This window comes from Pogona vitticeps, chromosome 3, assembly GCF_051106095.1.
Source record: "Pogona vitticeps strain Pit_001003342236 chromosome 3, PviZW2.1, whole genome shotgun sequence".
NCBI lineage: Eukaryota > Metazoa > Chordata > Lepidosauria > Squamata > Agamidae > Pogona > Pogona vitticeps.
This window is the reverse complement of record NC_135785.1, coordinates 76717885-76736009: the sequence shown is the minus strand read 5'-3', so window position 1 is coordinate 76736009 and position 18125 is coordinate 76717885. Positions and strand designations below refer to the sequence as shown.

At 40.9% G+C, this 18125-nt stretch overlaps 1 long non-coding RNA gene across 2 annotated transcripts in view; it reads left to right on the top strand.

The window, feature by feature from the left end:
- LOC110075161 (uncharacterized) overlaps window positions 1-7930 on the top strand; it is a 48890-nt gene extending 40960 nt beyond the window's left edge. For both annotated transcript variants that reach the window (XR_012085564.2, XR_002299917.3), the window contains 2 exons: window positions 1824-2053; window positions 7220-7930. This is a non-coding gene — a long non-coding RNA (uncharacterized LOC110075161). The remainder of the gene's footprint in view (window positions 1-1823; window positions 2054-7219) is intronic.
- Window positions 7931-18125: the final 10195 nt, after the last annotated feature.

Here is an 18125-nt window from a genome sequence, read left to right as displayed (position 1 = left end):
TCATTCTGCTGGCAAGGTAACTGTCCTACTCTGGAAAGGTCAAGAAATGAAAGCTGTAGGAAGTTGTACATATAAAATTCATTGTGCCAAATGCACCTCCTTTTATGCAGGGGAGATTGGAAGACCTCTTTCAATGAGGCACAAGGAATATATATCAGGCAGGTAGCAAAATATGATCAAGGCCATGGTCTTTGCACATGCTGGTGGAGCAGCCTCATTGAAGATTTCTACACTGGCAGTAGAGCCCGACCTTTGTAGAAGGAAGATTACAGAAGCAATGTGGAATCAAGCGTTTAATTCCTCCAGTTGTATGCCTGGTGATTCATCCCACCTAGTGACTGAAGCTGGTATATAACACGGAAGTGTTTCATTTTGGATTTCTTCTATCTTATTCATTTTTATGTGCATTTGCAGATCATGGTTTGCTACTGAAGACTAAGTTATGTGCATTGCATCACCAACATATTGCTACATTGGAACAAAACCAACAGTCTTGTGGCACCTTGTGGTTACAAACATATTTGGCACAAGCTGATGAGGAGCATAGACTGTTTCTACAGATGCAATTTCATCAGGTTCCTATCCTTCACCAGAGACAGGGAATCTCTTACGATTTATTTCAAAATAGCTAAAGCTTGCTGCCTTGGAGAAGGAACCACTGCACAAAGAAACAATAAAGCTACAATTCTATATACAGCTGCAGAATTTATTGGGGCATACTGAATGTCTATATTCATTTCACTCTGTGTTGTGATCACATGGAGGGTGAATCACATTTTGTTCCACTTGTGGAGTGGCCCAGTGCAATTTATTTCCCCACGATCGCACAACAGACAAGGAACTGAATTCCATCATTGTGGGTGATCACAGAACAAAGAAAAGGCTAATTCCCTTAGAGAGAGAACAAAAGAGTTGACAACAGATGTCCGTGCCAGCGGAGCCTACTGGCACCGCCCTGAGGGCTCTTTTTATTGACCTAGCATGATTACAAAGTATGTTATGAGAGAAACGGATAGGATACTAGTAACCTAATCATAACTAGGATTGGCTAAAATAACCCTTTGATCTTATGGTCTACCTCTAAGCGAAAGGGCAGAAGAAGGGGCTAACCCACCTGCAGGCAGCTTTCACATTCTGCCAGGAGTGTCTGCACGTCACTGAAACAGAATGCGGCTACAACCTTTAGGCAGGAGTTTCCCACACATCATGACCCCGATCTGTGCACAACATAGACATTTTGGGTCCAGCAGTAGGGGTACTATATCTTGGAGCTGGACTCCAATTATTCCCCAGCAGACAGAAGGTTCACTTTAAGGGAGCTCCTTTTCTATAAAGAGATCACACTGGTGATGAGCGTTAAGGGTTGGAGGCACTGTGCTTCATAATTTCTACTCCTACCTGTAAAGAGTCCCTGTTAGAGAGTAGCACTAGATGACTGTTTATCAACCACTATCAACCACGTTGTGGGATATAAGACGCTAATATCTTGTACCTGCTCTTATATAACATCTCTATGAAGCCACTAAAATTGAGTATTGGGCTATTTGGAGTAAGGTACCATCTGTATGCTGATGATACACACACATGTCTCAGTATATGTGAATCAGACATGACTTTGCAAGTCTTTGATCAATGATGGGCCATATGAAGGTGAATAAACTATAGGTGAGCTGTGGCAAGACACATCGCCAGGGGCAAAAAATGATGGAATCCGTAGCAACTCCTGCCATTGCACACAATGCACATTGCACACAGCCTTGCAGTGCATTCAAATGGTACTCAATCCATTATTATTATTTTTTCTCCCGTTTATTTTCTTTCAGAGACCATGATGGTAAGGAGCAGGAGATAGTTCTTGAACCTGTCCTAGGTGCAATAACCAATCTGTAATTGGGAGTACCCTGTTGCTGTAGCAGGTCAGAGTGGCTTTTTCCAGTAGAGAGAAACCCCTGGACAGGGACAACAGCAGAGGGACTGGTAGCCAAACGGGTGCAGCATTTCGTACATCAGTTTCTATTCTGTGGAATGGCTAAGCAGCAAATGTCAAGCACATGTGAGTATTCTTTGGCTCCTAGTGCCTATATTCTTATTCAAATAAGCTTTCCCTAACTAAATTTCCAGCCTTTGTTGTACTAATGGGGCAGGGGGAGCAGCCATGATAGCCCATTGCAGTAAAAACAGTGCAGTCATCTCAAAGACACATTTTTTATTTTGCATACACTTGGTAGACTCCAGTCCATGTTACTGAATATATGTAATTGTTCTTATATTGAAAAGGTTTTTCTTGATATTGATGTTTTAATCTTTTGCGAACCACACATGAATCTTTTCTCCAGTGCAGTGCATTTAATGGATGGATGGAAGGTTAAGTTGTATTGGATGTTTAGAATGTTTATTTCTGAAGAGACATATCAACCCTAGCACTGGAAATTAGATTTTGTCTATAATAAAATTATTTCCTTCAGCATTTTTTTTAAAAGTATTGTGGAAGCTTTTGGCAAATACAGTTTCAAAATCCTACCTGTGACAAAACCAAGTTCTTCAGATGATTTGGTCACAAAATTACCAACCACTATTCTATTCAGACTGGTTTAATGGGGATGCCGCTGAGGTTGCCCGTTCCAAGGCAATATATCTCAGCAGTTTCAAACAAATGAGTTTCTTTATATTCTGTTTGAGTTCAGGCACTACAATGCTTTACTGCAGCTTCTTTCAAAATCTACAGCAATAAGACTCTTGGCATTTTTCTGGATTCTTTTTCGACAATGCGATTTTCCACGATAGTGTCCCACTTTTAAGCAATCATCTCTGCAGATACTCTTAAGTGGTAAGGATAAGAGGACACTGGAACTTTTAATAACAAATGGGAGGGGTTCAAAGGAGTCTCAAAGTTTGGTTTGGATGTTGTATTTCAGGGATGTAAGGAAAGAAGTAAAAGCAACCAGCCTGTGAGCTGTTGAACCAGCAAAGCAGTTTTCAAGATGACAATTTGCTACCGTTGTGAACTTGTCTCAGTTATCAACAATATCAGCTGAGGCCCCACAAGTATACATTGACCAAAATCCTGCTGCATAGTCATTCCAGCAGAAGAGGAAAGGCATGACTCACAGCAGCAAATTGTTACTAATTAATGAGTCCTCTCTTGTATGCCTCACTGTGTACCATTTGGGTGGCTTGGTACATGACCAAGAATAGAAGCAGAGACTGTTTAATTAGCAACCATTTGTCATTGTGAGCAATATCATTTATCTACAAGTGACATAATTACACAATATGGGCAAATCTGTTTCACTTTTGAAAATGTTCACATTTTTCCAAGCATGCATTTGCTACATCCAATTTCCATATTAGCTAGCAAATGATTTTGAAGTCCACCCAAATACTCAATTTTATATGGTGTATCCAATAATGTTTACATTTTTGTGAACACTTTTCCATAATAGATGTCTCTTGATATGCAGTTTTTCTCTAATAGGTGCATTGGTGTACCTATATCTTAATCTTCTTGTGACCTCCGTATGTCCTTGTTCTGAGAGAATAGCAAAATATAAATTAGCCAAGTGTGCTGTCTCTGAGATATATATGTATGTATATATAATAATAATAATAATAATAATAATAATAATAATAATAATAATAATAATAATAATAATAATAATAATAATAATATAATGTATTGTCATTGTAAGTATATACACAGTATACCATACAACGAAATTCACAGACACCCAGAGACCAGACACATGCACACACATAACATTCCCCAAACACTCCCCACCCACTAGAAGTCCCCCACTAAAAATACAAACATGTACACCTCAGGCCAAGTAACACAGTCCAACTAATTATTCACTACTGGTGGTCTTTAAGCTCATTATTAATTGCAATTATAGCTCTAGGATAAAAACTATTTAGAAAACGTGTGGTCCGAGTCTTAATTGTTCTATATCTTCTGCCAGATGGTAACAGTTCAAAAAAGTTATAAGCAGGATGGGAAGAGTCTCTCAGGATGCTGTGTGACTTCCTCAGACAGCGGGATGTGAAGATGTCATCCAGGGTTGGTAACTGGAGCCCGATGATATTCTGGGCAATTTTAATGGTTCTCTGTACATAAATACACAAAAATAAACAGAATCAGGGTTGTTTATGTGATTCCAGGGCACCAACATGGCTGAGCAAAGAGCCACTGTTCAGTGCCACAGAAGAGCAACACGACAATGCATCCTTCAGATGCTGTTTGGCATTTGTACGGTTAAAAAGATGGCCAGTGATTTCAAGTGAGAAAAAGAGAAATAAAATGACATAACAGATTCACCAAAGGGGAAAGCAAGTGAAAACTGAACACGCAATGGCTGGAATGATATTGCATTTTAATGCCAATGTACCTCTCATGCCATCCAGTGTGCAACATCTAATTGCTGCACTAACTTCTTGACTTTGAGCAACTTGCCAACAAGATTTACACCATCATACCAGCAGGTATAAGTGGATTAGCAGGGTTTTTTTTTCCAGTACATCTCGTGATGTCTCCTAGACTCTCTCTCACTCGCTCGCTCTCGCTCTCTTTCTTTTTGCACTTTCTCAATTTTGATCATAAAACTGCAGTAAACTAAACCAAGAAATACAAATTAGGCCATATTAAAATGTGAAAAAAATAGATCCCCCCCCCCATCATTAGCTAAGCAAACCTAGAGACAAAACAAGCCTATGTCCTGAAACTCTAGGAAAATTTTGTTGTAAACTCCAAAAGCAAGGGCACGGGCATTATTTGCTGCTCAACCATGCAATTTAACTTATCTGCATAATACTGATATAAGAATACAATCTTTTTGACAGGGAAGTGGTAAGCACAGTATTTGCTTTATTATTTTTGTTGAAGAAAAACAGAAGAAAGCAATCTAACTGTTTAATGGCTTTTCAGAACTCTATTCTTCTGGAAAAATCTTCCTCCTGATAGTTTAAATCTTCCTTTGTTTGTTATGGGGGGGGGGGGAGACAGCATTTTCTTTTCACATTTGTAAACAGTGCTGTGGCATAAAAATAGTTGTACCGGAAATTGAAATTCCATTCCCCATTAATTCCCATTATAGTCTTTAGCTTATATGCTCTCTCGCTCACTTGCTCGTTCTCTCACACAAACATCTCTAGTTAATTCTCATTTTAAGGCACTGCATGTTATTCCTCTGGAGTTATACAGGCTGGTCATCCAGGGCTGGCCTAAGATAATTTCTTAGCCCAGAAAAAAGACAAGAGGTCAAACAAGCCCTTTGAACTCTAGGGGATGGAGCGGGAAAGTTGGCTGATCTGGCAGCTGAATATTACTTCAGTGCCAACAGTAGTAACAGGCTAGCATAAGGCCTCAGGGTGAGTGGTGTGGCATCCACAATGGTGTCCTCAAGAAGAGGAAAAATTGAGTGTGTCCAGGCTGCTAATGCCCCCTCAGACACATCCCATATCTGCTGCCTGAGGCAGTTGCCTCATGGAACGAATAGAAGTCTGCAGCCATACTGAAACAGCTATTGTTGCCCATGAAGAAAGACATTTTCAAACCCTGTTTGAAAATATAGGCCTTTTATCTGTTGGATACCACACTGAAATCCCCACTGACATTTTAATTAGTTAGGAAAATGAAACTAGAGTCCAGTTCAGATGATACACTAATATCTTGTGTGTGTTTTTAGGATGTTGAGGGATTTTAGGTAGGTGAAATTTTCATTTCTGCTTATGTTTTTAATAGGAAGCTTTCAAAAAAATTAAAAAAAATTCATGAGCTGAGTAGAAAGAAGTTGAGCTTTAGAAGGACTGAAGGTGGGAGGAAGCACAACTATTAGATCCAGTAAGCAGAGGACTTTGGGTGATCAGCCCTCAAGTGTCTAGCTTTCGATTTCTACATATTCAGCCATGTCTGTGGCACTTAAGGGTGCCAATTCATTCCTTCAACACCCTTCATGACATAACATGATTGTTTTCATACTGGGCTAACCCATATATATGAATCTGGCCAGTGCAGATTATTGAAGATTTTGTTTGCCTCCTTTTTTAAAAAAGAATTTTCCCAAACTCTCTAGTTTCTATATATATTTGACAGAAATTTTTTTTCAAAGCACTGAAATATGGGAGAAAGAAAACCAACAGATTTTCCCTTTCCTACTGAACATTTCAGTAACTCTAAACAGAATTTGTGTTTGGTCAGGGAGGGGTTTCCAAAGAAAGCAAACTCTGAATGACTATGTCAGCCTCCCCTGAACTGATGCTCTACTAGATGTTTTGGATGTCAGCTCCTATCAGACTCAAAGAGCAGGATCAGTGGTAAGGACTGCTAGGAGTTTTGTTCCAAAATGTCTGTAGACATCAGGTTGAAGAAGGTACAGTAGTATAATGTTGTTTGGCTTTAATCAGTTAAAACCAATATTTACCTGCATCGATCATATGTAGTGCTCTTTTGTTGAAATTTGCTAAAAAAAAAAACAAACAATAGCACAACAACAACAACCTGGTGTTTGGTTACTATTACTAGGAATATTTAATTATCCTTCTAAACCTGACAAGGAAGAGAGAAATTAAAAGCACTCCAAAAATTACTAAGAAACACAAACACACCTGGAATTTAAATGGTAAAGATTTGGCAAGAGTCTATTTGAGACAGGGGCCAAAATCCAATGAGGATGAGCAGCTTCTTCCTTCCCATAGGCTTCTCTTCACACATTTGGGTGCATGACCAATTACACTCCCAATTTCACCATCCTGGCAACATTGTCCAGGTGACAGAAAACCTGTCAGAAACCTGTCAGGGGGGGAAAGACATAAGTGATTGTCTGTATGCCAAAGTGCCGCCCAGACTTTTAATGCATGTTTCCTACATACTCAAAGAATATACACTGATGGAAGGTATATTCTGACAGCCAGCTTCTTACAAGTTCCTATCTAATAGCGCACCAAGGGATATCCAACCATCATATTGAGGGAGTCTCTTTCCATGTAAGATTGTGAAAATGCATATTTACCTAAATGGCAGTCCCTGTTGTGGGAAACCTACAAGTCTTGCATTACCAAATGATGTGGTAACTGGTTTCTGCTAGTTTTATTTACTGCCCAGTTCGTCTTCCTTTGCAGACAGTTATATTCCACTGAATATCAGTGAAGAAAAAAGATGCACAAGGACACCGGGTGATGTGGTTTACTGCGATGATCAATCACTGTTTCATCTATACCTGCACAGGTGTGGCTTATGACAGCAAGAAGGAAAATGGAAGCAGGACACACATAACAGAAGTTAACGCTGAGCAGATTTACAATCAAGATGGCCCACAGAATGACAGAAGACGTAACTTTCAGGGAGTTGTCTCTGGTCTCAGAGAGGTTGGTTTCAAATTGAAAAGGCAGGCAACAGAGGTCATAGTCCTTTTAGTAATTAACATGTAACATGTACATAAGTAAAACTGTGTAAATCATGGCAGTAAACTGCTGCTAATTAATATGATGCTGGTTGCATTCCTGGTCATACACCCAGCCACACAGCAGACACTTTTTGATCCACAGTAATTTACTCCCATAACTTACAAGAGTTCATGTGCTTGTGTAAATTGGCAGCAAGATGGCTAACATCTGTTTTATAGTCTGATGTTCCATTTCCTTGGGTGCAGCATAAAGTTACACCGACATAGGTTTGCAGGGGGTTATAACCATGCAGTCCACACTGTGTGTCTGATTGTGCAGTTGCACAACTGTGCCTATGGAACTGTTGCTAGATATCACTTCTGCCTTGGTGCAAATTTTGCAACTACTCGCAACTGCAAGTTTTGCAGGCCTAGGTATGCAACAGGATTTGGGACATCAAGTCATTTCATTTGCTTTCTTGCAAGGGATAGATTGTATTCCCATGAGGTTCATTTGTTGCTTCAAGAACTATTAGCTCTGCAAAAGGAAAGGATATAGCAAGGCATACACATTATCTTGCAAGATAGAATGTTTTATTGTGTCGAAGCACTATGCTAAGGCTGGAGCCACGTTATCCCCCTGCTTATCCTGGAGTGGGTGCACCTGGGAAGAAGTCACATGAGGAGAAGGCTATGGACCCTGACTGCAACCATGTCACTCCCAAACACCCTAGTCTCCTCAGAACCTGGCGATGTCTCCAGAATTTGAAAATCCATAGTTAGGCACTTAGAACACATGCAAGGCAGAACTGCATCACACCCATACCCTTAGATCACAGTAGTTGCTCAAAGCAAGAGCTGGTTTAGTACCATGAACCCTCAGAACCAAAAATTCAGACAGTTGGTTGAAGAGATTTTTACATTTTAGTAAAAGAAGCCAAAGAATGGGAAAAGGTAATAGATACACTATTTCAGTTCAAGATGGTTCTTTTGAGAGTGTAATGCAAGATGGTCTATGCCTTGCAGTTTTGGTCAGAGGTGGCTAATTTGCAAGACCTTCTCGTTTCTAAACAGAGGCCACATGATGGAAAGTTTGTCTCACATAGAGTAGCAGCTGGCACTTCTGCTCATCCCCTGATGTTAAGCTACTTATTACCCAAAGTTAAGCAAGGTTTTCTGGCACAGGAAGTAGAAAATCTTTCAGTGCCACACCTCATCTTTCGCAGTAAAAATACAATATTTGCTGCCCTTTCATGACATTCTAATCCTGCCTCATAAGAGTATTCATAACCCAACTCGGTTAAAGCCTCGAGTACCCCTCTTAGTGAATTGTCTGGGGCTTTGATTGTGTGTGTGTGTGTGTTCGAGTCAAGATCTTTGAGAAGCTTGTGCAACTGGAGAACATGAAGAGGGAAGCAGATCCTCTAATCTCACTACTAACCATATCAATTTACATGAATAAAGGCTATCTGACACTTTTTTTACACGTAAATACATAGACACTCACCAGAAGACCTCCATATTATACTGCATTATTGGAATTTAAGTCCTTTTACCCAGAAAAAAAAGGACAAATCAAATCATGTGCACAATGCAGAGCAAGAGTTTTTAAAACATTCACTCTAATCTCTTTGGGCAGCAGTGACAAATTGGTCTACATGCAGGTCTATTGAATTAGCTGTATAAGGATCCATATCTGCAAGTAATTTATGCATTTTTGCACACAGAATTTTGTCCGGCATTCATTTCAACAGAGTCACAAGCAATATTTTGAAAGTACGTCACACAAAAATATGGATCTGTTCTTTCCTACATTGTGCCACTTTTACTGATTAGGTTTCTTCTGGTTTTAAAATATAACATTACTTGCCACGGTCCTTTCGGAATGTATGGGCTGGAAATCATACCAAACCTTGTTTAGAATTACCATTTGAGGTTCAAACAGCAATGATATTTTCTCTTTTTCTTAGATTCAAACTGTGACCTTGTTTTCGATTTTATATATATATATCTTGGCTCAGGACAAGAGTGTACATACTGCCATGCAACCAAACCCACAAATTAAAGCTTGTGTTTGAAACACTATTGGATCCTTAATTAACTTTAATGATACCTCTGGGTACTGTTGTCACACATTTCTGCTTCAATAAAAACCATTTTAAAAGCCTATTGAAAGTCTATATTTATCCTGTCACCGATGAAGTGTTGCCTAATAGTGGGATCCTCCTTATAATAATCCATAAAACCAGAGCTCCTCAAATATTCTGGGGGGGGGGGGGAATGACTGAATTGGGAACATTAGTCTGATTTTAAAGAGTTTCAAAGGACATATCCAACATACAGTAATCAGAACAAGATCCTGACAGGCAAAATGTCTTTACGAAGCAAAATCTAAGAGGAAATGTATTTCTTTATATATTTATTTAATCACTATCCAGCCTTTCAGCTAGGGATGTGTAGAAATCCCTTGATCTACATTATACTCAAATACAGTAAAGGACATACAGATCAGGGCCATCCTGCCTTGGAGCCTTTAGGAGATATTCTGATCCCCTCCACCCCGGGTCTGTGATATTAACCAGTATCTGGGAATGCAGTTAAATGAATGAATGAATGAATGAATGAATGAATGAATGAATGAATGAATGAATGAATGAATGAATACATACATACATACATACATACATACATACATACATACATACATACATACATACATACATACATGCTATGAATCGAAGGAAACACAAATAGCCATGATGGGGTAGAGGGCTTTGCAATGCCCTACTTGTATGTATGACCTATTCACTCAAAGACCATACAATCATCATTTTCTCACAATCACACACACACACAATCTTCACAGTGTAATAATGTTTCAGTGTCGCTTAGAAAATAAGGCAGAGTCAGGGGAATATTTCACAAAGCAATCGAAACAAGGATGCAAGTCTTCCTCTTCACCAACAGCTTTGCAAAATGGCTGGCAATGTACTTAAGTGGGGATATATGCATTACACCTTGACTTCAGTCTGAGCCTTCCCTAGCACCTCAATAATTGGAGTATGCAGGGGAGATCTTGGCTTTGATTGGGTGAATTCAACTATTGGAGTATCTTGGCTTTGATTGGGTGAATTCAACTATTGGAGTATCTTGGCTTTGATTGGGTGAATTCAACTATTGGAGTATCTTGGCTTTGTTTGGGTGAATTCAACTATAACCCACCTTCTCCTTTGGCACCAGAAGCTCTGTCTATTGTATTCTTTTTTATTTCCTCTTTCTTCAGTTCAACTCCCTGACCATCTTTTAGCCCAAATGGGGTATGAAGGATGTGTTGTGATGATGCTCCACCACTGGGGTGAAGAGCAGTTCCTTACTAAACACCACAGTCACTCTGCAACTGCACAAACACCTCTGATTCAGTCCATTTCTGCATGTCTATATGAAGACAGTACCCATGACTACTTTCCGACATAGCAGAGAGACATTCAATGTATTCGTGAAGGCTTTCACGGCCGGGATCTAATGGTTGTTGTGGGTTTTTCGGGTTCTTTGGCCATGCTCTGAAGATGCCGGCCACAAAGACTGGTGAAACGTTAGGAAGAATAACCTTCAGAACACGGCCAAAGAACCCGAAAAACTCAAACAACCATAGTGGAGAGAGTTCACCTCTCTAAAGGACAAAGACTAGAAAGCTCCATTAAGCTGGAAATAGTGATTAATGAATTTTCCTTGTCCTCAATCAGACATTGGTCCATCAAGTCTTCAAGATCTCAAGCAAAATATTTCCATGTTTGGAAAGTTATATTCATTAATTAATGGAGATATAACTCTCCATTAGTTGCCGGGGGAGATGCAACTCTCTTGATCCCTAGATTAAGTATTTGTACTGGCCTGAGGTATGAGGGAACTGGAATTGAGTGACATCCAGAGGACCAAAGATGCTCCACTGACTGTGCAAGGTTGTCAACCTGGAATCATCTTCTGCATGTACATCATGTGTCCTACAACTGAACATTGTGACATATCCTTCTCTGTAGGATGCTTATAACCTTGTGTTCTTATAACAAATTTAGTGACAACCAGAGTGCACAGTCTTCCCAGAATGCACTGACTATAGCCAATGTTCCTGCCTATTCTTCTACATTCTTCTCTTCCAGTGGAAATAGATTGTGCCAGTGTGGGAATGTACATAATGATCCTGTGTCTGCCACAGAAATAAAGCTCGCCTGTTTTGATTTGTTTTTTAAATGTCCTTAATATTCTTGGTAAACGGCTCATAAGTCATTGGATCCTGGTGCATTACTCAGTCAACATCCATATTTTTGTAGCAATCAACAATTAAATGTAATGGCAAAAATAATCTCTGGACATCATAATTCTGCAAGTAACAATTTGGGTTCTAAATGTTCCGCATAGAAAAGGCAATGTAAATTTACACGCACACTGATTCACAGTGTGGCAGGCCTAAAAATTTAAATTAACTCTGCATTAATTAGCAATGGTAAGTTTAATGACTTTAAGTACTGTATTTTCTTTGAAACAGTTTTGGGCTGCTTAATTTGTCAAAATGCCATATACAAGTAATACACGAGACTGAGCTGTCATGAACAAGAAAAAATATATAACAAGGGCTCTTGTGTGAAAAAGAAGAAGCAATCACAGCAAAATTTGCTCCCACTCTAACCCAAACAATCTGTTTGACAAGATATGAGGTTTGTGGTACAATAAGCCATCTAGTCAAAGCAGATCATTGTTAGTTTCTTTTGCCTTCTCTTTTTCTTATAAAGAAAAATGCTGAGACTGCTTGAGAATATTAGATTCAGGATTGCTTACAAAGGTTATTTTTGGTCTACAATTCCCAGAATCCTCCAGTCAGCATTGCTTTGGAAAGTAACTTTTCCAAGCTATCTAAGCTCAGTTTGTATGTGCTAAAATACTGCTAAATAGCAACCTAAAATTGTTTTTATCAAAAAGGCAACAACCTCAAATGCTTGCCTACAGTTTGTACTTCAAGTTGTGCAATTTTGATTCAGATAAGGCAGTGCTTTAGTGACAATTTACCACTGCAGAATATTTTGAAAACTGGGGAACAGAGAGTAAGGGGCAATGAAGAAACATTGCCAACGATGTGAAGTACCCATTCCTCTCACGCTTGACAAAGCTCTCCATACAACTATGAGGTGACCATATCATAAGAACCTAGGAAAATACCTTATGCCCAATCATAGCAGAGATCCATATATCTTAGCATTTTTTTTAATACCGTGGATGGCTCTACATAGTAAGAACCATTTAATTCCATTTTTAACTGCCATGGGTTCCATCCTATGGAATCCTGGGATTTATAGCTTGGTGAATTGCTTCGAATTTTCTGGTAAAGAATTCTAACGCCCACCCCTGAACTACAGGAGGAAATTCTGAGTACCACACCAAACTACAGAATAGAGCCATGGCCAATAAAGTGGAATCAAACTGCTCTAACTGTGTAGAACAGATAAGGAGCAAGGTTCACTCTAGATGCTGTTGCATCCCATCACCCCTGATCCCTGGTTGTTGGTTATCATGGCTGGGGCTAATGTGTTCATCAAGATCAGGAAAGCCACATACCAGTTGCCTTTATTCTGACCAGCAGGGACTCATCAGCACTCCTCCTCTTGAACTCCACTCAGAAATGCCAGTGATTTGGATCTGCAACCTTTTGCATGTAAAGGGTGTGCTCTAAACTAAAGGAACAAGATAAATGAAGCAGATAAGAATCATTCTTTGCCTAACATCTCCTTCCCCTAATGTTCAAAAAACAGTCCAGCTTTTAAGTATCAGTCTTAAAAATTATTCCTACGGTTTTTAGAAAAAAATGGGGGGATGGGCTTTAATTTAGGCCTAAAAATAAACTCACATATTCTTGGTCAGGCAAGAACCTGGCAGTGCTCAATCCCAAAAGAGAAGTTTTCATTCCATGCAGGGCCTTTTTGGTGGTGGGAGGGCCTTGTTAATTTCATTATTGCCATTCCTCACCCCTGCTATCCTTCCTCTTAATTTGAATAGTGCAAGTTAGATTCCCTGACCTAATGTCCAGTCAGAACACCAGTCAGAGCTGGCCCAAGACAATAAGAGCTTGAAGCAGAAAGTCAAGTGGGGCTACCATCTTTCCTCCCATATCAAGGTGCGTAGTAGCCAAGACCAGCCCCGTAATTTTGGTACAGCTGGCAGGAAATGCCATAACTAGTACCGCTCTGTCTCCCTGATTTGTCGTTAGAGTAAAGTGTAAATTGCCAGACACCCAGAGTCTGCTGCCTGAGCCAGCTGTCTAATGACAGGGCCAGCTCTGCCAGGAGGATTTAACTGGCTTCAACTGCATATATAAATATAACCTGAGACAGAAATTTTCTTATGAATACAAATCGGCAGCAACAGCAACATATAACTCTGAACTGCCATATGTTCAAGATTTTTCTTCCAGCACTTCTCAAATATGTTTTTTAAGGTGTAAGTTACACATATGGATATATACAAATAGGTCTAACAATATCCCACTAGCGATTTGCTGTTTCATTTTGTATTTTATAGAAAAACCTACTTCTGGAAACAGAAACTGAAAGTGGAAAGATGACAGGAAACAGATTCTAAACAGAGACTTCTGCTGCAAATGATTCCTCCTCGGCTCTCACTCTATAAAGATCCAAAATGTGTATGTCTGCTCAAAAACAGAAGCTTTGAATAAAAAGCACAGTGCTTTTACGAAATATGTGAGACTATTGCTGGAGTCCGTTCTTTAAAAAGAAAGAAAAAAGGCAGAGTCAAAAAAGATTTGATGAAATGAAATTTTTAACAACCCCCGAGAAAATGGAGGGTATTACTAGGGTGCTGCTGGAGACCTCTAAGTAGGGCTGCCTCCACCACGAAGCAGAGTGAGACAATCACCTCAGGCGACAGACGTTGGGGAGCAGCAAGTGTAGCCCCAAAGCTGAACCTTCTGAGATGCCTGCTCTTCCCCCTTCTAGGAGGTCAGAGTTGTGTATGTCATGAAGTTTTACTTCTCTTTTCCTCTTTCTCCTAAGCAGTTCTCCTACCCTCAGTTTTGGTGCAGAACCCTACTCCATGAGAACCCCATCCTACAAAACTCCTGTTTGCTTCCATACATGGAGTGGAAGGGATGCTTTCTTGGCATCACACAGCAAAATGTTTTGGGCTGACCTTGCTCCTATCTAGTCTTGTTGTTGCTCACTTAATTCCAAGGAATCCCAAATCCAGTGGACTATAATCCCTTTCAAAGTAGCCTAACAGATTTGTCTGTTGTTACTGGAAGGTAGCAATGTTAGAGTGTGACTATGCAGCAGGAAAAACATGAATGGATCTGCTGTAAAATCACACCCAGGAATCTAAGTTTCCTGGGATTAATTCACTTCAGGCAACCATTTAGGAATCAGCAGGGAGAGAGAAGGAAACTGGCACTTAAAAGCCTTTTCCAAGTAGTCATAGTACCTCTGCTTGGCTTTCTCATTAACTGGCACTTAAAATCTCAGTTACTCACTTTGAGACATTTGTAGCAGAAAGAATGAAAAATATTTCTTTGCTTACAGTTGTTTGAGATTACAGACTTGTGCATACTGCTGCCTTTACTGCACATATACTAGCAACCAACCAACAAAAGGGACAGAACACTCGACAGAGACGAGTCTCTCTTTGAATTTCAAAAGCCAGAAGGGACAATTCATTAATGCTAGATAGATAATCACCCAAGCTCAGAAAAGTCCGTTCCTGTCACTCAAACTACAGCCAGCATGCAACATTGTTTTAAAAAGAACACAAACAGACTATGTCAGATGTAGCATTTATGTGTAGGCATCCTTCAGTCTCAAGAGACTATGGTATCGTGCTCTGTATGGAGGTCTTGGAACAGTGTCTTGTGTGGCTGAGAAGGCCAATTCGAGAGTGACAATCCCTTCCACACTGGAGACAAATCCAATCTGTCCCCTGTCTAGCTCCCTGGTTTTGCTTGTTTTGGGACTGCCTCTTTGCCTCGGTCTGCTGTACAAGTGTCTCTTCAAATTGGGAGAGGCCATGATGCACCGCCTGCCTCCAGGCTGAACGCTCAGACGTCAAGGTTTCCCATCTGTTGAGGTCCATTCCTAAGGCCTTCAGATCCCGCTTGCAAATGTCCTTGTAACACAGCTGTGGTCTCCCTCGGGGGCGGCTTCCCTGCACTAATTCTCCATACAGGAGATCTTTTGGAATCCGACCATCAGCCATTCTCACGACGTGCCCAAGCCAATGTAGACGCCGCTGTTTCAATATTGTATACATGCTGAAAATTCCAGCTCGTTCTAGGACTACTCTATTTGGAACTTTGTCCTGCCAGGTGATACCAAAAATGCGTCGGAGTCAACGCATATGGAAGGTGTTCAGCTTCCTCTCCTGCCGTGCACAAAGGGTCCAGGACTCGCTGCAGTATAGGAGTGTGCTCAGGACACAGGCTCTATAGACCTGGATTTTGGTGTATGCCGTCAACTTCTTATTAAGCCATACTCTCTTTGTGAGTCTAGAGAACATGGTAGCTGCTTTCCCAATGTGTTTATCCAGCTCGACATCTAGGGAGAGAGTGTCAGAGATTGTTGAGCCAAAGTACACAAATTCATGAACAACCTCCAGTTCTTGCATGGAGATAGTAATAGAGGGAGGTGAGTCCACGCCCTGGCACATGACTTGTGTTTTCTTCAGGCTGATAGTTAGTCCAAAGTCTTGGCAGGCCTTGCTAAAATGATTTATGAGTTGTTGGAGGTCTTCAGCAGAGTGGGCAACAATGGCTGCATCATCAGCAAAGAGGAAGTCCCGCATGCATTTCATTTGGACTTTGGTCTTCGCTCTCAATCTAGTGAGATTAAAGAGCTTTCCATCTGATCTAGTCCGGAGATAGACACCTTCTGTTGCAGTTCCAAAGGCCTGCTTCAGCATGACAGCAAAGAAGATCCCAAACAGGGTTGGCGCAAGGACACAGCCTTGTTTTACTCCGCTTCGGATGTCAAAGGGATCTGATGTTGAGCCATCAAAAACTACAGTGCCCTTCATTTCCTCATGAAAGGACCTGATGATATTAAGGAGTTGAGGTGGACATCCAATCTTGGGAAGTATTTTAAAAAGTCCGTCCCTGCTAACCAAGTCAAAGGCCTTTGTGAGATCTATGAAGGCCACAAAGAGTGGCTGTTGTTGTTCCCTGCATTTCTCCTGCAGCTGTCGGAGGGAGAATACCATGTCAGTGGTGGATCTGTTAGCTCGAAAACCACACTGTGATTCTGGATACACTCTGTCTGCAAGCACCTGAAGTCTCTTCAGCACAACACGGGCCAGCAGCTTCCCTACAATGCTGAGAAGAGAGATACCACGGTAGTTATTGCAGTCGCCCCTGTCGCCTTTGTTCTTATACAATGTGACGATGTTTGTGTCCTTCATGTCCTGTGGTACTCCACCTTCTCTCCAGCAAAGAGAAAAGAGTTCATACAGCTCAGTGGTGATGCTCTCTTTACAACACTTCAAAACTTCAACGGGGATGTTGTCCTTTCCAGGTGCCTTGCCAGAGGCAAGGGAATCCAAGGCTGCTTTTATTTCTGCTAAAGTTGGTTCACTGTCCAGCTCTTCCAAGAGAGGCAGGCACTCAATGTTATTTAGTGCCTCTTCCGTTACTGCATTCTCTTTAGAATATAGCTCAGAGTAGTGCTGCACCCAACGTTCCATCTGCTGTGCTCGGTCCTGGATGATCACGCCTGTAGTAGACTTCAAGGGAGCAGATTTCTTCTGTATTGGACCTAAAGCCTGCTTGATACCATCATACATTCCCTTGATGTTACCTGTGTCCACTGCTATCTGTATCTGAGAGCAGAGCTGAAGCCAATAATCATTGGAACATCTCCTGGCAGTCTGTTGGACTTGGCTACGAGCAGCTCGAAGAGCCTGCAAGTTGTACTCACTAGGACAGGCTTTGTATGCTGCTAGAGCTCTCCTCTTATCCTCGATGGCTGGAATCAGCTCCTCTGAATGGGCTTCGAACCAGTCAGCCGTCTTTTTGGTCTTCTTGCCAAATGTGGACAAGGCAGTGTTATAAACAGCGTTCTTGAAGTGTTCCCATCGTTCAGGTGCATTCACATCAGCCGGGCCTGGAAGGGTTTCCTGAAGCACTTGGGCAAATTCCTCCACTTTGCTTTGATTGCGAATCTTGTTGATATCTATACGTGGTTTTCCTTCCTTTTTAGTGTGATACAATCTCTTTGTTTGCAGTTTTATTCTGCTACACACCAGGGAATGATCAGTGTCACAGTCAGCACTCTGGTAACTGCGTGTGATCGTAATACTAGATAGGCTAGAACGTCTAGTGAGGATCAAATCAAGCTGATGCCAATGCTTCGATCTTGGATGTCTCCAGGAAACTTTGTGTTGAGGCTTTGTTTTAAAGAATGTGTTGGTGACACAAAAACCGTAATAACAGCAAAACTCCAGCAAACGTTGGCCATTTTCATTCATCTTCCCAATGCCAAAACGGCCTAGACAGGTGGGCCAAGAGTTGTGATCAGCACCAACTCTAGCATTGAAGTCTCCGAGAATGAACAGCGGCTCTCTCTCAGGGACTTTTTTGATAGTAGCTGCCAAATCGTCATAGAATTTGTCTTTGACTTCTGTTGTGGATGACAGTGTTGGTGCATATGCACTGATGAGGGTGACCAGTCCCGCTAATGAGTGGAGCTGCAGAGACAGGATTCT